Source organism: Podarcis cretensis, assembly GCF_951804945.1.
Source record: "Podarcis cretensis genome assembly, chromosome: 7".
NCBI lineage: Eukaryota > Metazoa > Chordata > Lepidosauria > Squamata > Lacertidae > Podarcis > Podarcis cretensis.
Window position 1 is genome coordinate 94,254,560 of NC_137176.1, and position 18,331 is coordinate 94,272,890.

The 18,331-nt window shown below is 54.0% G+C and overlaps 1 protein-coding gene across 1 annotated transcript in view; it reads left to right on the forward strand.

The window, feature by feature from the left end:
* The first annotated feature begins 10,875 nt into the window (after positions 1 to 10,875).
* The window catches only part of EPPK1 (epiplakin 1), a 34,094-nt gene continuing 26,638 nt past the window's right edge, over positions 10,876 to 18,331 (forward strand). Inside the window, exon 1 of the mRNA XM_079984034.1 lies at positions 10,876 to 10,978. The gene's annotated coding sequence lies outside the window, so the exon portion shown is untranslated. The remainder of the gene's footprint in view (positions 10,979 to 18,331) is intronic.

An 18,331-nucleotide genomic window follows, 5' to 3' on the forward strand; every position in this document is an offset into this window, starting at 1 on the left:
ATGATTAACAAATTAGGGACAGATGGGGCTCATCCACCTGGGAAGAGAGGACATCTAGGAGAAGGAAAACTCTGATCCCAAACCTCCGTTGCCTTGTGGGATTTCTTTGGGAGAAGAAAATACTCGGGAGTAGACCCTGCACAAATGCGGATAGGATCTCACCTCATGCTCCTCCTTCCAGCAACTTCTGCAGCCACACTGGTGCCAAGCGTCTTGCTCTGCTTTCCACCTTGTGGTCTGAGCATCCCACCACGTCCCTACGCTCTGACCAGGCTTGCACCCCAGGGAGCTCACTTGGTGCTGCTAACACAGCGGTTTGTCTTCATCCCCAAAGGCACACTCCGTGGTCTCTCAAGACAGGGATGCCAACATAAAATAAATATCAACAACACTAGCAGAATAGCAGTCAAAAGAGAAAAGCAAGCCAAGTTCATGTGCACACTCCCCCCCCCCCCCCCCGTGACTCCTAATATTCCACTTTGCTCAGCTCATGGAAAGGCCCGTCCACTCAAGGCCCATGGCAGCAACTCCCTTCTGAAGGTTCCTTGGGCTGGAGGTTGGGTGGCCACAGGTGAACCCCCCCCCATGGCTACCAGAGTCTCTCTCCCCTCACAACTCCTAGTCCTGGGGGTGGGGGGCATCTCTCTTCTGCTGATGAGCCGATGAAAGCACAGCTTGTCCCTAAGATCGGCCTTAGTACCTGAGAACTGGAAACTGGCCAAAAGAAAACCCATTTTTGGAATAGGGATCTGTGCAGTTGCAGCCCAGTTTGCTTCATATCTGTTCCAGGCAAACCTCTGTGAAGCTTCATGAAAGGTAGAATCAACAGGTATGCGGAAGAACAAGTCCTGCTGAGGCGCAGTCAGCCTGGCTTCTGCAGAGCAAAGTCCTGTCTCGGGCTGTGTGCTCATTGCAGTCTTTGAAGTGCTGTGGTTTTCCGTTTTCAAGAAGTCCTGTTGCAGACTTCACTCTGCGGGTGCCTGTACTTGCACACTGGGCAGACAGCAGGTGCCATAGTTAAACCATTAACCTTCCACACGTGGAGGGTGTCCCCTGCTGCTGGCACACACTAGTTTCTTGAATCCCTCCCCATTCAAGGCTCATATTCAAAAAATTCCTGTGAGTTTATTAATATTCTAAAAGTCTTAGTAGCACAGGTGCAGCTGGTGTCATTGCACTCGGTGTATGCCCAGAGATTTCCTTCCTTTGTATCATGCAGACAATTTCATGGCTCCATTTCTCCGTCTGTGTGCTGGGGGGGGGGGCACTCTGGATTGTATGTAACAAACATCTACTCAGAGTATATCTAGACTCTTCTGGCACCAGGCACTCAGGGAACAAAGACTGCAGCCTGATTTATTGAACGAAGACTGCAGAAAAAGGCACTTTAGGCTTCTGATAGCTCTTCTCCTGTTAGCCAATTAACACCAGTGGAGTCAATGTGGTTTCTTAAAGGGCAAAGCACAGCTGGGTTTTGCTAAAGGGTGATGGGCAAAACAGTTGTTTCTCAGATCTATCAAAGTCCCACCACAATCCCTCAGGTGATGTGGTTCTTGGTTGTGGTGCAGCGTGAGTGGGGCTGCAGGGTCAGCTGCCCTGGGCACAAAATTATTTGTTAGGGGTGCAAAATTTCAACACCTGGTGCTGCCTCAATACAGCTAGGCGCTTCTGTCTTTGGGCTCTGCTGAAAACTGCTGCTCCATGCGAACCAGGAAGTGATGTCACCAGACAATGGAATGGATCTTCTTTTCATATCTCTGTGGCTGCAATCTCCTGGGTAACACACATGCCTTAGGCCAGAAGTTTTCAACCTTTATGAGTTCCCGGCTCCTGGCCAGCCCCACAGGCACCATTCGCCTGGGGAGCTTGTAGCCAGGGCTGCTGCAACAAACAGTTGTGCAAGCCTTGGGGAGGCAGTGACAAGAGAGGGCATGGGGGGTGGGAAGGGATGGAGGCCAGTGTTGCCCACAGCACTCCTGCCCATCATTCAAGGCACCCAGGGTGCCACAGCACACTGGTTGAAAACCACTGGACTAGGCAGTTGAATGTGCATGTCTACTCTGTGTGAACACATGTGTACTCTGTCCATTTCCCTTTAGGCCCCAGACCAAAACCCCACTGGGATGCCCTGGGGACCTGGAAGAGCTGGCCTGTTCATGGGGGGGGGGCGTGTTGTTCACTATTGGAGGCTGCTGTCTCATTCTGCCCCCTCCCAAGACAAGGCAGGCTTGGCTCTTTGGTCTTAAACAAACAGGAAGTGGTTGTGAGGCAGAATCAAAGTGAGCTATTTGCCTGCACACCTTGGCTGCCGGCGCTGCCCAAACCTGTCCCTCGCCTGCTCTCGTCTGTGGGATCTTTGGCGCATTGTCTGTTTTGCCAGGCCAAGGGAGTCCCTGGACCTTGAGAAACCACCTCTTCTGTTTCTTGGGTCCCCACAGGCCACCTCCGCAAGGCTCCTCTGGAGAGGGCTGGGCAGCCAGTTCTTCCTCCTTGGTGGCCCAGGCAGCCTCCGCTGGGAGCTTCCATCTGGCTCTACTGGGGTTCTCAGTCTGCCTGTACAGGTTGGACAACTTTTGGGCAAGAGCGCGTGTGCCTCCCTCCCGCTGCATTAACACCCTTTGACTGGTTTGGGGCGGCTGAGCCAGATCAGGCCCCATCCCTCCTCCTGGCTTTGAGCAAAAGTCCCACCCCCTCAGCCCACCCACCAACTCTCCCACCTGCAGCAGGTGGCATGAGGGCTCTGTGACGCAGAGATGCCCTCTGGCCTCTGGCTCTGGCCTTCCCAAACTTCTACTGGGCCTCTTGCACAGAGATCCAAAACCGCCTGAAGGCTCCAGGATCCTCCTGCCCCACGGAAGCCAAGCTCTGCCTCATGGCCCCTGCAACCTCCCCCAGCTTAGGGATGCCTATGGGAGCCAGGCTGGCACTGGGTTTCAGGGCTCCTGGGCAGGGTGAGAGGCTCTGCAGCATGGATGAGTATTGGCGCCCACAAGTGTGCCAGTACTGCAAGGCGATGTTTACAGAAAGCTCAGAGCCTGGCAAAGCGACAGGGAGGCTGGCTCAGAAATCAACACACACACACACACACACACACACACACACACACACACCGCCTGTTCACACAAACACATTTGCTTTGTGCCAGCAGAGGCTTAAGCTCAGCCTGGCAGCTGCTCCTGTGCTACACTGCCGGCCTCTCCTGGGACACGGGACTCCCAATCCCCTGTTGGCTTTGCTGCCAGTCTTGCCATCTGCCCTTGGGGAAGCAGGCGAGGCTCTAACCACTTAACCTGCTGGTTTGGTTTCAACTTGAATTCCTCCTTTAGCACTGCCTGGGATCACTGCCAACCTGCGCGCACTCATGGCTCTGCTTGTCCTCGCTCCAAATGACCCTCTTCGCCATTTTGGGGGTGGTGTAAATCTCCCCCCCCCCTTGACTTTTTAGAAAAGTGAGAAAAATACTCCTCTGTCCCTCCCGCCCCTTTCCAGCCCTACAGTAATGGGCTGCTGCTGCTTCCCTTTTCTGCCCTGCATGGGGGCTTCCCTTTGGGAAGTGGGGTGCGGGACTAGATGGACCCATTCAGCTGGGCAGCTTTAGTATGGCGCCCCCAAGGGGTGGGGGCTGGGAAGCACCATCCATCCAGCCTGCCCAGCCCCTATCGCTTGGGGCGTGGGGGGGGGGGGCGACGGCGACGCGCAGACGGCAAGGCGGGAGCTTTGCCCTTTTTGTTCGGCTTTTCTCAAGGAAGTTCGCTGCGCTTTCCGGGCGCCTTCCGTGCAAGGCGTGCGAAGGAACAAGCTCTGTGTCATTTGCTGCTGCGAATACCTAGGCAGTGGATCATCCTTTGACGCCGGCAGGCCTCTCGGTCCCAAGGAGCCCACAGCACCCTCCATCCCCCTGGGAAGGCATTCAGACGTTGGCGCGGAGGTGGCCAGTCCAGGGAGCCTCCCCGAAGTCGGGGGCGAGCAGCGCGGCCCTTTCTGCAGCCACACACCCGCTGAGAGAGAAGAGCCACGCTTGGTTCACTCACTTTTCACTGGGCATCTGCACAAGGTCGAAATCAAGGCCGCCTCCTCTCGTGTCTCTCCCACCCCCCCGCAGAAAATGTAGCCTTTTTTGCACAGAAGGGCCCTGCCATTTTCCCCTCTCGAGGAACCTTCATCTCGTCTCCCCACGAATCGGTCACAGCCCTTTAACCATTTCCTTTCCCAGAGCCATTGCAGCGAGAAGGGAGGGAGGGTTTAACCGTTTCCCCACCCACCATGGTCCCAATGAAAATGGCACCCACCCACCATTTGGGAGGGGAGAAGCAGGGGCTGATCGATCGGCCAGAGAATGTTATTTGGATTTCAGAGTCTGGTGTGCTGGACCAGCTTCAAGCAGAGCGGCAGCCCAAGGGGGCAGCTGATTCCTCCATGTCCTTAGGGTGGAGGATGGTGGGCAAGGCTGGCCCCAGCCACCCTGCGCGCTGCCAACAAGACGCCTCATGCCGCTGAGGAAGCGGGTGATGCCCTTCCCAAGTTCTGCCCCACTGCTGGCGTTTTGCCCCCGTCCCCACGTCATTGGCTTTGACGCCTCTGCAGAAACTGCCAAATAATTTTTTCCGCCTGTCCCACCCACATTTGCTCCGGGATGGAATCTGAGGCCTTCTCCGGGTGCTCTTGGGCTGCGCCTCCCGCAGAGACGGGCCAAGTTGCCCAGGGGATTCACCCTTTCCTGATACGAGCATCCTTGGGATGAAGGCAGGTCGCAGCCTCCTCCCTCCTCCTCCTCTTGAAGTCTGATGTCCCGGGAGAAGACCATTCTGGGGCTCACAGAGAGCTCTTTCCCCACACTCCCACCCCACAACTGAGGCTTTTCCGCCTCCCTAGGACAGGAACACTGTTCCCTTTTCACAGCATTCACACGCAGCGCAGATATTTTTTAAAGCTGTGGGGAGGAGACACGGGGTCATTCATCGACGCCTATGTTGGGGAGCAGGGAGCGGGGAGCCAGCCTCTACTTCCAACAGCAAGCGTGTGGGGGGCGGGCGCTGCTTACGCCGGCTTGGGGGGGCGTGTTAAGGAGAGGAAGCTCAGACGGGCCGTTTCCTGCCCCATCGTATTTTGGCTTCTCCCCCAGCAGCTGCAAACGTGTCTCCCGTATCGGCCTCTACAGCCACAGCAGGCGCTGTAACCCCCCAAAGGCGCTCTCCTCCCTTGTCTCCCGGGACAGACGGATACCAGCAGTTCTCAGAGCCCCCTTTCAGCCCTCCTCCCACAGGGCCCGGGGCGGGCTTGAAGAGCCCCCCCCCCCAAATCCAGAAGCAGCTGGAGCAGAGACAGGTGCCTCATTCTGGGCAGGAGCCCCAATCCTGCCCTAGTGCTCACGGGAGTTCCCCCAAGACTTGGCTCTGCAAACGAGCAGCTTCCTCCTCCCTTGTAGCAACTCAGTCCGTGTCATGGATCTGTCCCGCACGTGCTCAGTTGGCCCCCTCCTTGCTCCCCCCACCTGCCTCTGAAGCCCTCAGCTGGTGAGTTTAGCTGCGGGTTGATCCGTGGGTGCGCCCATGGTGCTCAGCCCCGGGGTGATGGAGGCAGCTCAGCCCCTTCCTGTGGATCTGGGAGCCCCACGCGGGACCCTTTTGCTTCCTGGTTCCTCTGCTGCCGGAGCGGAGGGCGGCGTGGCTGCCTGGCTGCCAAGGGAGGGGCGAGGCGGATTCCTCGGAGGCCTTTCATGTCTAGCGGTGCTGAAGCCGCTGCCTGCCCTGCCACTGCCCTGCCGAGCCTGAGGCGCTGAGGGAGTGCTGAGCCCCCGCTGCGGGAGGCCTAATCCTGAACCCAGCAGCCTCCACTGGGCCCCCAAGGCCCATGTCTGGGGATGCGGCCTCCTGGCCAGGCCCCTTCTCAGGAGCGCAAGGGGCAGAGCCACCTCTCGACATTTGAAACATGAGGCTCTCCCCCAAGGGTCCTGGGAACCGTAGTTCGTTAAGGGTGCTGGGAAGGGAAAAGTCATGGGGCCTGAGTCCCGTAGATCTGCCCTTAGCGACTGGCCTGCTTCTGATCCAGGAGACAGACTCAGCAGCCATCACGACTAGAAGTAGCCGCGGCCGCCTTATCCTTTTCCGTGGAACTGACAAGTCGTCCTTTGACCGCCCCCCCCCCCGCCAGCTGGCGGCCCTCCCGGCAGTTGCTACCAGCGAGCGCATCAGGACATGCCTGGATCGGAGGAGGGCAGCGAGCGGGACTCTGCCAAGGCTCTGCCAGCTTTGCGAATGCCAAGATCAATAGGCACACCCCAGGTTGACAAGGCGGCCAAGAAGCGGGGGGGGGGGGGGAGCCCTCTGCCATCCACCTGGGTGCTGAGAAAGCCCTCCCTCTGCTGGTGCCCAAGGCTGGGCTGGCGCCTCCCCACTTTCCTTCCTGATCTGGGGGCTACGGGACCCCTCCCTCTTCACATACAGGGGCTCATCTGTGCATCTTCATTTGCAGACATTTGCAAATATTTTCATATGCAAATTCAGTGCGCAAGTCTTTATGACACCCTTGTTTGTGGAGCTGCCCCGTTATCTCAAACAAAGCAGCCGGGAAGATAAACCACATGCAAATGCCGCTGCCACGGCCTTCCCGAGAAAGCAGCCTCCGCTGCCCAGCCATCGCGCTACCCCTTCCTCACAGGGCTCCCCAACCGGGTCAGCTGCGAGCCGGAGTCCTTTAGCTGAGGGGCCGGGGCTATTTATTCATTTATCTCATGATGTTTATATACCATCTGATTGTTGTTGTTGTTGTTGTTGTTGTTGTTTTAAAAGAAAAAATGCCTCAAAGCGGTTTACAGAACAGATAAAACAATAAAATCATTGCTAATAAAAATTTACAGCATTATTTTAAAACATCCAAAAGTTAAATGCTAAAGCAGATTAAAATTGCTTCGCTTAACTAAGCATTTAGGTAAACAAGATGTCTAAACAAGAATGTTTTAAGCAGGCATCGAAAAGAGTACAGTGAAGGCACCCGCTCAGCATCAATAGGCAGGGAGTTCCAAAGAGCCACACTAAGTTCTTACAAACGTGCAAACAGGTATTGCCCCGGCAGCTGCAGCTGTCATTCCACGTGTTGGGAAGTTGCTGCGCCGGCTGCCAGGCTGGGAAATTGGCACAAGATGGTTTCACAGGAGGGGTTCCCACAGTGGATGGTCGTGTCCCCTTGGGGTGGATTACCTGGGGGTGCTAAGAGGCAAGGGGGTGGTAACAGGGAGGCGCTGGAGGTGTAAAGGAGTCTCAGACTTTGAAAAGCTAGAATCATTGGATCCTAGGGCCTTCTGGCGGTTCCCTCGCTGCGAGAAGTGAGGTTAGAGGGAACTAGGCAGAGGGCCTTCTTGGTGGTGGCGCTCGCCCTGTGGAACGCCCTCCCAGCAGATGTCAAAGAGATAAACAACTATTTTACTTTTAAAAGAAAACTGAAGGCGGCCCTGTTTAGGGAAGTTTTTAATGTCTGACGCTGTATTGTTTTTAATATTCGGTTGGAAGCTGCTCAGAGTGGCTGGGGAAACTCAGCCAGATGGGCAGGGTATAAATAATAAATTGGGGGACCTGGCGTTGGTCCTCTGTGAGCTGGGAACTTGGGCAGCTCTGACTATTATTATTATTATTATTATTATTATTATCAAGCTCATCAGTTTTGTTCAATTATTTAAACTACATAGTTTCAGCTGCACTTCGAATGAATGCGCAATTAATTGGTCCTGTTTTGGATTTTATTGTGTTATTATCTTCCCCGGTGGGTCATGGGGCGCTGGGGATGAGTTTGGGAACCACCACCCAGAGCCGTATTTTGCCTGCAACCCTGGCCTTCCATCCCTAGACTCTGTGGCCCCTGTGGAGAGAGGGAGGGCCTGGCCCTCTTGCACGGGGCCACGAGGGACAGCCAACCGGCCCGACGACTTCCCCGCGTTCCAGTTTCGAGACGGGTCTGGCTCCTTCGCTTCCTGGAAGCCTGCCTGTCTGCCTCGCCCCGGGCCCCAGGCCGCCTCTGCCTCCGAGGTTTTTGTCCTCTCCTTAGCAAGGCTGGAGCTCAAGACAAACACAAAATACACCCCGATTACTGGAGGGCCAAACACGACAGGAAGACAATGCGCACATCCAGGTGGCAGGTGATGGCAATCAGCTCTGGGTGGCAGGAGCCGCCCAGCCGACTCCCTCGAGCCGTGAGAAGCTGCGGCGGAGTCTCGGCCGTGGCGCATTCCTTCCTTCTCAGGGCGACAGGGGGTGGCTTTGGCCGGCTCCTTCCGAGGAGGCGGCTGGAGCTTCCGCGTCTTTGAACTGTGTCATCGGCTGCCGGCCAAGGACGCTCCCCAGCTCAAGGAATGCGCGTGGCAGAAACTTAACTCTGCATTGTCAAGGCTGACACGTGGTAACATGCTAGAAGTGTATAAAGTCACGCCTGACCTGGAGAAAGAGGAGAGAGAAAAGTTTTCTCCCTCTCTCAGAAGAGGAGAACTCGCAGGCATCCAAGGAAGCCGAAGGCTGGGACATTTGGAACCAAAGAACATACGTTTTTTATTTAACCAGCAACTGGAGATACATGAATGGCATCATAGACCCCCGCCCTGGAGTGCAAGAAGCACAAGAGCATCTGTGGCAGAAGGATCTCCTGCCATGAAGGAGAGCCCTCACCTTCTGTGGCATCTGCATCTGACACGGAACTGCTTGTACACACACTGAGGGCAACGTGGAACGAGGGCATTTACTACAAGAAGCAGAGGTGGCCACCGGTTCGGATGGCGTTGAAAGAAGATTGTAGGCATGAACGGACAGGGCTGTCAATGCTCCTAGCCATGTTGGCAATATTCCAGCTCTTGAGAGCCCCCCCCCCCAATTAAATGAAAAAAAACCTGGATGTACATTTCCCAAATATAAGATAAAAAGATAAAAAACACATAAAATAAAACCTACACCCAGCAACAGTGTTTTGTGTTGTGTAGGCTCCTATGATGTAAGTCATGGGCCCCGCCTGCTAACCTGCTCCCTAAAATATCACATATAAAGGGCCCCATTACCTTCAGTAGCCTAAACCTAAATCCGGCCCTGAGCATGTGTCCCAGATGTCTAGGGCTGGGCCCATAGTGTTTCTCAAACTTGGGTCTCCCGCTGTTGTTTGACCACAATTCCCATCATCCCTGACCACTGGTCCTGCTAACTAAGGATAATGGGAGTTGCAGTCCAACAGCAGAGGGAGATCCAAGTTTGATAAACCCCAGTAGGGGAGCTGCCAGCACTATGGAGTTCTTGCAGGGAGCGCCTCGACACTCTCTCTACTTTTCCCAGTCCCAACTCTGCCCTCCCCCAAGTTGATGCCATTCAAATGGTGTGTGCACTGAATCTCGTGATCTATTATGTGGGGTGGGGCTTACCTGCCCCCCAATATTTTATTCAAGTTGGCACCTCTGCCTGCATCTTCTCCTCCGTACCAAGCCAGGTCCACAGGAGCCAAAAGCCACAGTGAGAAAGGAAACGCGGCTGGCTGAGCTGCCTCGCACAAAACTTTGAGCAGGTTGAGCTGCCTCCTTCTCCTCCTCCTCCTCTGGCAAGGATGGTTCTGGAAGAATAAACAGCCCCACACAGCAAGCTGCTCTCCTTGCTCTCCCAGCCTGGTTACTCTTCCCACTGGGCCGCCCAGCCCAGCTCTGCAGACAAGACGGAGGCTGAGGCCATGTCAGTTCTCCCTGGGACTGGAGGGAGGGGGGCAGCGAAGGAAATGCAGAACAGAGTGCTGGCAACTCAACCTGATGGGGCTGGATCCATGTCATGTAGGCAAGGGCAGGGTGGGCTGGAGGGTCTTCTCCTGCCCTGTCCAGAGGGGGCTGGGGCTGGCATTTAAACCAGGAGAAGCTTTGCCTTGTGATCAACGCTGATGATGAACAAAGTTGACCCTCCTCCAGTTTGGCTGGAGGAGCTACTGGCGTTGGGTAGTTGCTGCTCGTCTGGATTGTTCTGCCTGCTGGGTGCAGCCTGCCTCTTCTGGCAAGCCCCCCCCCCCCCCCAGCAGAGCCCAAGCAAAATGCAGGGCTCTCCCCACTGGTGATGCTTTGCAACTAGCCTTCAGAGGTGGAACGCTAAGAAAGGAGGTGGAACACGGCTATCTTGGCTAGTAGCCACAGAAAACCTTGTCCTTCACGAATTTGCCCCGCCCTCTTTCAAAGCCATCCAGGCTGATGGCCATTACTGGCTCCTCCGGCGGTGAGTTCCACAGATTAACATTTCCTCAATCTGCCCCGACCCTTCCAACATTCAGCTTGGCAGATGGCCCCCCTGGTTCAGAGGAAGGGAGAAATGCTTTCCTCTCTCTGCTCTCTCCACCCACGCTGCTCCCACCCCGACTTGCACAACGCGGCCCGGCCCGTTCCCAGGAAGCCGCGCTCGCGAATCTCGCTTTCTCTGCTGCGGCAGCAGGACGGGGAAAGCCCCGAAGGGCAGATCAGGCGGCAGGAATTCCGTTGCAGACACACCTGGGCAAGGATTAGGATTGACAAACTGGAGAGGAACCAAAACCGCCTCCAAGCTGCTCCTGTCACTTGAGAGCCCGGACCCCGCCAAAGGGGTCCTGCTCCAGGAGCCCCCTGGTCTCCCCCTCTCTCCCAGCGACACTCTTCTTGCCCATCCCAGGCAGCTCCTGACGAACCACCAGGAGCCTTGCACAAAATCCCTATGTGTGTGCGTGTGTTCGCACACTGCCTTTTGAACACCCTCCCCTCCCTCCGGTCTGGGCAAAATCAGTGCCTGTGCGAAGTGAAGAGGCAGGTGTATGGCAGGAGCGCTCCCTCCCTCCCTCCCTCCCTCCCTCCCTCCCCGTGTTTGCACCACTTGGGTTGGGCCAGTGTGTCATCCCAGGGCGGGGACATAAAAGCAAGGTTGCGCTCAGGCCGTCCCACCTTGGCACAGTTGGACAGAGCAGCAGGAGGCGGCGGCAACAGCAGAGGACCTGCCCGGCAGAGGACCCACAGGTAGGACTGAGGAATGCCTGGTTAGGGGCCACGGGGGGCGAGTGCCACTGGGAGTGCTGGGCGCTGGTGCCCTTGGCAAGGGCAGGCGTATGGGAGTGAGGAGCAGCGCCCACGGGGCTGGGCTGCCTCTGGCAGGCAGGTGCCTCACGTGTTGCTGGGAGCCAGTGCAGGCCTTCTTGTCGGGGGACACCTCTGGGGGGGAAGCAGCCTCAAAGGCAGACCCCCCCCATGCATGCCCTCAGGCTTCTCTGCCCAGGTGGCTCCTCTTGCCTCCAGCGCTTGCAAGCCCACCACCGAGGGCTCCCCTTTGGGTTTCCTGTTGCAGGGTGTACCTAGGGATTGGTTGGGTATGGGGGCGGAAAAATCACACCTCCCCATGCTGAAACGTGTCCTTGCCAAGGGTTCAAGGCAGCCTAGGTCCGCCTCTGCTCCTGTTTGCTCCCTGCCACCTTGCCACCAGCCGCTCTGCCTGCCCTTGGTGCCCACGCTGCTCCCTGGGCATCTCTGGTGAAGGCTGTCAGGACCAGGAGCAAGGCGGCAGCAGTGGCAGCAGGATGCCCTCTAGGCCCATACCCTTTCTGTGCCAGTCAGAGGTGAGGCATCAGGGGGAGAGAAAATGCCTCAGGAGGGCTCCAGGTGCTTCCCAGGTGCCGCAAGGAGGAGGAGGAGGAGGAGGAGGAGGAGGAGGAGGTCTTTGCTCCAGGCTCCTCCAGCGGCTCGTGGGCCTTTCCAGTGGTGGCCCCTTCCAAGGGACACGCCCTTTGCACCTTCATGGTCTTTTCTCAGCCAGACCTGCTGGCCCCCTCTTGACAAGGGACACCTTTGCAGGCACCACTGGCTAGTCAGGCATTTAATTTTATCCATGTGGAGTTTTCATCTTCATTTGTTAGGGACATTTTCACTTTTTTAAAAGGAAAGGCAAAGCCTTCTGAAGAAATGTAACCTCTTGGCAAGAAGCTGATATGAAGAAAGGCTTTAAACTGCGGTTGGGTGTCCACTTGTTCAGCTGTGATTCCTGCTTTGCAGAGGTTTGGACCTTTGGGGACCCTTCCATGAGAGTGTCCCCCACATGTGTGTGCCTGTGGTTTATCCAGAGCCGGGTGGGGGGATGGGGAGCATCCAGAGCCCAGCTAGGGGGCTGCCAAGGCTCTTGGCTTTGTGGGCCCCACCAGCGTTTCCTGAAGGGGTCTTTGGGCAAGCCCCCAGCCTGCACTGGTCTGGAAAATCTTGTGCTAACTCCCCATTCCTTCACAGGAGCAGGATAAGCTCTGGAAGGCAGGCTTAGAAGTGAGATGCGCAGTCTAGAAAGGCAGCTGGCAGTGACCGGAAAGGGCAGGATCAGGTCCAGATGCAGGACAGAAAGGGGGGCTTCCTTACTTACCTCTTAGGTGGGGCGGGCAGGGGGCACAAGCCCCTGGGTCGTCTCTGCTAGGGCTCCCCCACCCATTTCTGGCCTCTTTCCTCCTTTACATCTGAAGCCCATTTAAATCACATGGCATTCCGCCCCCCCAAGGAATCCTTGGTTGTTCTTGGTGCTCTGTGGTGGGTAAACTACACTCCCAGGCTTATTTGGGGGAAGCTCTGTGGTGCTTTAAGCTCATGCTGTGTGTGTGTTTTTAATCTTTATTATTATTATTATTATTTCATGGTGTGGGTGTATTTTTAATCTTTATTATTATTATTATTATTAATTACATTTATACGGTATACCGCTCCTCATCCGAAGATCACAGAGCAGTTCACAACGCAAAAATACAAAATGTGAGCTTCACTTACAGAAGTGGTGACCCCTGGGACCACCCTGCATCCTCATTTGTCCAGAGGCAGATTCAGCCCTGACAGCAAGAGCCCAAATTTAGGTTCTCCCAGCTGCTCTGCAAGTCAGCCTAAATTTGCCTATGAATTAGCAGGTGCAGGTTTGTGCTATGGGTCTCTGCCCCTTTGCCCTGCCCCTGTCTGCAGCCCTGAGAGTGCCCTCCCCGAGGTGAAAGAAAGAATGTAAAGTTATGGTATATTAAGACAAATTATTAAGATAAAAATAAGGTTGGAAGGATTTGCTGAAATAACAAATTGAATTAGAATACAAAAATGGGAGGTGTGAGGAGGTCAAGGAAATAAGTGAATGTAAGTAAGTGATGTACAGGTTTATTTGTTTTTTATATTTTTTCTGCTTTTTTTGGTTTTTGATGATTTTTTTTATATGTATTGTTTTTTCGTTTTTTCTTTGATTGTTATTTTTTCTCTTTTTTTCTGTAATCTTTAAAATCTTAATAAAAATTTATTTAAAAATAAATAAATAAATATTATTATTAAAAAGAGAGCGAGAGTGCCCTCCCCGTCACATGGGGGCAGCAGGGGGAACTACTTTTCCAGATGGGGCACAGAGCACCCCCTGGAGAAGAGTGCCAGTTGAGTGACTGGCATGCTTTCTGTTTCTTTAGAAAAAAAGATGTTAAGGGGACAGTGAAGAAAAGGAGACCAAAAAATCAAGAAAACAGTTTATGCTGTAACTAGAAAGTTGCAAACCAGTTTTATCCAAAATTTTGTTTTAATCTTGTATCACACGAGCAATACAAAAAACACACAATCTGGGTTTAGAAGCAGAGTAAGACCCCTTCTCGTGCAGCCCTGGTCAAGCAGTTGGGGGGCTGGCAAACCTTTTTGGATAAAGCCAGTGAGATGGAGTTTCAGACTTAGAATAATGCTTTCCTTTACAAATTCTTTAGAAAACCAAAGACCAGTTCCAAAGGATGTATACTGATATGAGTTGTGGTGCATGTATGGGAATGTAGGTTTTCATAATGTATTTTTTTGGGGGGGGGTCTCTGGGGAAATACTTAAAAGGGGGGATGCTTTCAGAGGGGTACATTCACAGTGCAAATAGCAGCCCATCCTTCTCAGCCCAGGTGGGGGGGGGAGAGGGGAGTTTGACTCCATCTCTGCAAACAGAGGTCCAGCCTTTAAATCTGCAAAGGTTCCCTGGTTACCAGGCAGGCTGCCTTAAGCAATTCTTGAGTGACAGGAGCGGTCCTGCAAAATCCACCTTCATTCAGGGAAGGTGAGCAGACTTGGCGGGGGGGCGGGTCTTCCAGAAGAGACTTTCGCTGTGCCTTTGCTCTCTATAATCATAGAACTGTAGAGTTTGAAGGGACCCCAAGGATCAAGAAGTCCTGCCTTACTCACTACTTCTTTTCAGGGGCTCCTATTTCTTAAATTGTTCCTGTTATAAAAGCAAGGTGGCATCCTTTACATGGAAGCCGTCACTGTCTGTCATGACAAAAATTCAAAAGACAATTTTCCACACACACAAAATTCTGGAGGAGGGAGCAAAGCACAGCTCCTGGACAAGGCACCCATTTGCCGCCCCCTGGCTGGGACCTCAGAAAGCTGCTATGAAGCATTTTCACATCATGTCTTGTTTTCAGGAACTTCTGCTCCCTTCCTGCAGGCATGGGCCATTTTCGATGGGCAGCTGCCAAGCTGCGCTGTGGGTCTCCTTGCCCATTCCCCCCCCCCCCCGGAGCTTCCCTCCCTGGCTGTGTGTTGCACCAGGAAAAGGGCTTGTTATTGGTCTTGCAAAACAAGCAGGTATTTAGACGTTCCCCCTCCTACCTGATCCCCGAATGCTTAGGAAGGCGGGTGGCAAACATCTGATAATGACAAGACTGCAGTTTCAGGAAAAAAAGGTGTTTTGAAAGTGAATATACTGTACTAGTAAAAGAAGAACCTGTCCCTAACTCCTGGCCAGCTGTAGACTGTTTCTGGGGCTCCCGGAGAATGCTGTGGGAGGCAGGTAGGACACAGCAGTCCTTGAAATTATGCTTTGGCAATGATCTGGGCACCCGCCAGGGCGGGCCTTGGGCTGAGCCCCTGGCAGACTGAGAGGTCCCAGGGTGCTCTGCGGGTCAGAGAGGGCTGTCCCTCGCATGAAAGGGGCCCTGCTGCCTTGCAGCGGGTGGGAATCATGTCCTGGGTGGTGCTGGTGCCACTCAGGCCTTCAACCAAGGCGTCTTTGGTCTTCCTGCCCTTGGGAGCCCTGCTGCTCCAGGCCCCCTCCCAGCCCCAATGCGGCCCCCTCCTTCCTCCCTCGCATCTCCTGAGCTGCCTGGGTGGCCAGACTGGGTCACCATCTCCTGGTACCTCTTGTCCCCAACCGACTACCTTGTGCCAGAGGCTCCTTTGCGCCAATCCACTCTTCATAAACAGCAATTCTCCACATAATTACATTTGGATTAGGCTGAAACCACATAATTGCAGAATAATTGCCTGCTGAAAGGTGTGACTTGCCAGCCTGTCGTGGCGCAATGTTAAAGGCAGTTTTTATCACTCCTCCTTCCGTGGGTCTCTATGGATGCTATGAAGGCATCTGGGGAATTAGAGACACCGCCCCCCCCCCCCAAGCAAGCAGAGTGTCTGGAGTGCCACTGCTGCGAAGGTGGGATATGGAGTGTGTTCATCAGGCTCATTCCTTGTGACCATGTGCATAGGGTCTACTCCTGAGGCTGCAGCTGTGCAGGACGCAGTGGCTGGGCTGCTTGCGGGGCAAATGACTTCCAGCATTGCTGACCTTGTTTGTGGCTCTGGCTGCCATTCCACCTCTGGGCCAAGTTCAAGGCTTTGGAATGAACAGCTCAGGCCCAGGGAACTTGAGAGAGACCCTGATCCCTGACATGCCCCCTAGACATGCCTCCTTCAAATCCCCCCAGCTCTCAAGAGCCCCTCCACAGTAACTCAGGGCAGGCCTTTGGGGGGGTCACCCGTCTTCCATGCACAGCATCCCTCCGGGTCACAGAGGGGGCCATGATTGTCACTTCCCATAAACAACTGGGGACAGATTTGACTTGAAAAACTTTTCTAGCTGAGTGAAAAGGTCTCTCTGCCTTTGGTGCTGATTCTGTGCTGTTTTGAAACACATCTTTAATTGTTGCTTTTTTACACTATTTTTTATTTTCAGCGTTTTTTATGGTGTGCCTGTAAAAAGGCCTTGAGACTCACGTGAAAAGCGACGCATAGCTTAATAAATGAATAACCACACATGAACCTGTGGAGCCTGAGGCAGAGCTGGCCCAGGAACTGAGGGCACCTGGAGCGGAGCAAGCCCTCCTCTGCCCAAGGCAAGGGGCAAGAGGCTCTGGTCCCCGGAGAACTCCACCAAGGCCGTGGGGTTCAATTAAATAGCTCACCATTTTCTTCCCTTTCATGCTATTCCAGGTCAGCTGCTTGAGACAGTCTGAGCTGCTCTCCCTTCCCTTTAGAGCAGGGGTCAGCAACCTTTTTCAGCAGAGGGCTGGTCCACTGTCCCTCAGACCTTGTGGGGGGGGCTGGACTATATTTTTTTTGGGGGGAATGAACAAATTCCTATGCCCCACAAATAACCCTGAGATGCATTTTAAATAAAAGGGCACATTCTACTCATGTAAAAACACACTGATTCCTGGACCATCTGCAGGCCAGATTCAGAAGGCAATTGGGCCGGATCTGGCCCCCGCGCCTTAGTTTGCCCACCCATGCTTTAGAGCTAAATTAGAGAATTTACAAGTGCACACATTTTGTTTTTGTTACTAAATCATGTATATTATGCAATAAGAATTACAGTGCAATCTAGTATACTGGTCTGTGTGTTGCTTGTATTGTTTGTTGTGTTAAGTTTGCAACACAGGGGTTTGTTGTTCTGTATTAGAGCTCACCTCCATCAGAATGCAATTAGCCTTCAGCAAAGGACCTCCAACGCCTAAGATTTCCTTCTCTGCCTTCAGCCTGCATCCAGGGGGTGGAAGTGGGTGGGTGGGTGCAAATGGTGACAAGAGCGACTTCCGGGCCGTGTTCCCATGAAGGAGCTCCACGTGGGCTGGACTCTGAAGTGGCCAGACACGGATCTGCTCATGAGTCCAGGACCACAGCAGCCCAGGGACAGAGCTGTTGCTTCAGGTCCCTCCAGGTGGGGCTGGGAATGTCCCTTGTCTGAAAGCCTTCGAGAGCCACGGCTGCCCTTGGGAGCAGGCAGCCCTGACAGGGCAGGGGATGGGAGTCTCTATAAAGGAGGGTCAGATTGGGCAGTGCTGGGTTTGCCCCCCTCCCTGCCAAGTCCTGCCGTGTGCGCAGGCTCTGCTGGGTGTGGTGGGGACCAGTTTCTGTGTTTGTGTTGCCATGAGACGCTGCAGCTGTGCAAACAAGGTAGTGTTGGTGTTGCACGTGTGATGTGTGACTGCTGTGGCTGCCATGTGTGTGGACAAGCCCAGGGAGCTGTGCCCAGCCTGGCACTGCCCCAGCCCACGTCTAAGGCCAGACTTGGGTCCAAACAGGCAACAGCCAATTCCGAAGGAGGAGGAGGAGTGTCCCCCTCGTTGGCAGACCAGGAAATCTCCCCCTTCTGCAGAAAGGCAGGTGATGCAATTTCCAGGCAAGACAACGCCCTTTAATTTGCAGGGAGCAGAACCTTCTCCCAACCGGCCCAGTAGCTTTTATCACTGGGAATCTGGGGTGTCAACGCTACGCAGATCCCGAGCCTCCTGAACCAGCAAGCATTTGCAGGTGCTTCCCAGGGAAGAGGCTTCTTCTAGGCCCAGCAGGAGCCTCCGCCTGCCTCCTTCCCCTGCCAGGGCTGGGAGCAGAAGGCTCTCACCCCCCTTCAAAGGGTCCTGTGCATCGAATAGCTGCAGAAGCACCTGGCATTGGCCCGAGGATGAACCTTTTCCTGGCATGTGGATGCTGTGAGGGGGAAGCTTCACCTGGGACCTTCAGCATGCAAAACAGCTGCACTGGGGCTGAGCTATGACAGCCTCTTTCCATTTGTGACTCTAGAGTCCTGCAAGATTGCTGCTTCCTGGCTGTGACGGTGGGTTCGCCTTGAAGCCGGGCAGGATCACTTTGGGAAAAGGAAAAGGAAAAGCTCCAAATGATTGAAACATAGAATTATAGACCTGGAAGGAACCAAAAGGCTCATCTAGCCCAAAACAGGAAGGAGAAACTGACCTTTTCATGTCATCGGCCCAGTCCTGTGGAACTCCCTGCCACTAGAGATTCAGCAGGCACCTTCTGTGCCAATTTTTAAATGCCTGCTGAATACTTTCATATCTTGCCAGGCCTATGCAGGCAGTTAAGAATACATCCTCCACAATCGTCTACTGATGCCTGTTTTTATTTTATTTTTGTTTTTAATTTTTTAAAACCTTTATTGTCTGTTTTTATGTTTTTATATTGTTGTAAACAACCATGGTATTTATTTATGATACAGTGGTATATACGTATTTTTTAAAATAAAAAATGACCAAGCTAAATAATCTCTGGCTACCCAACCTCTGCTTCAAAAACTCCATTGCAGGGAGTCCACCGCCTCCCAAGGTGGCCTGTTCT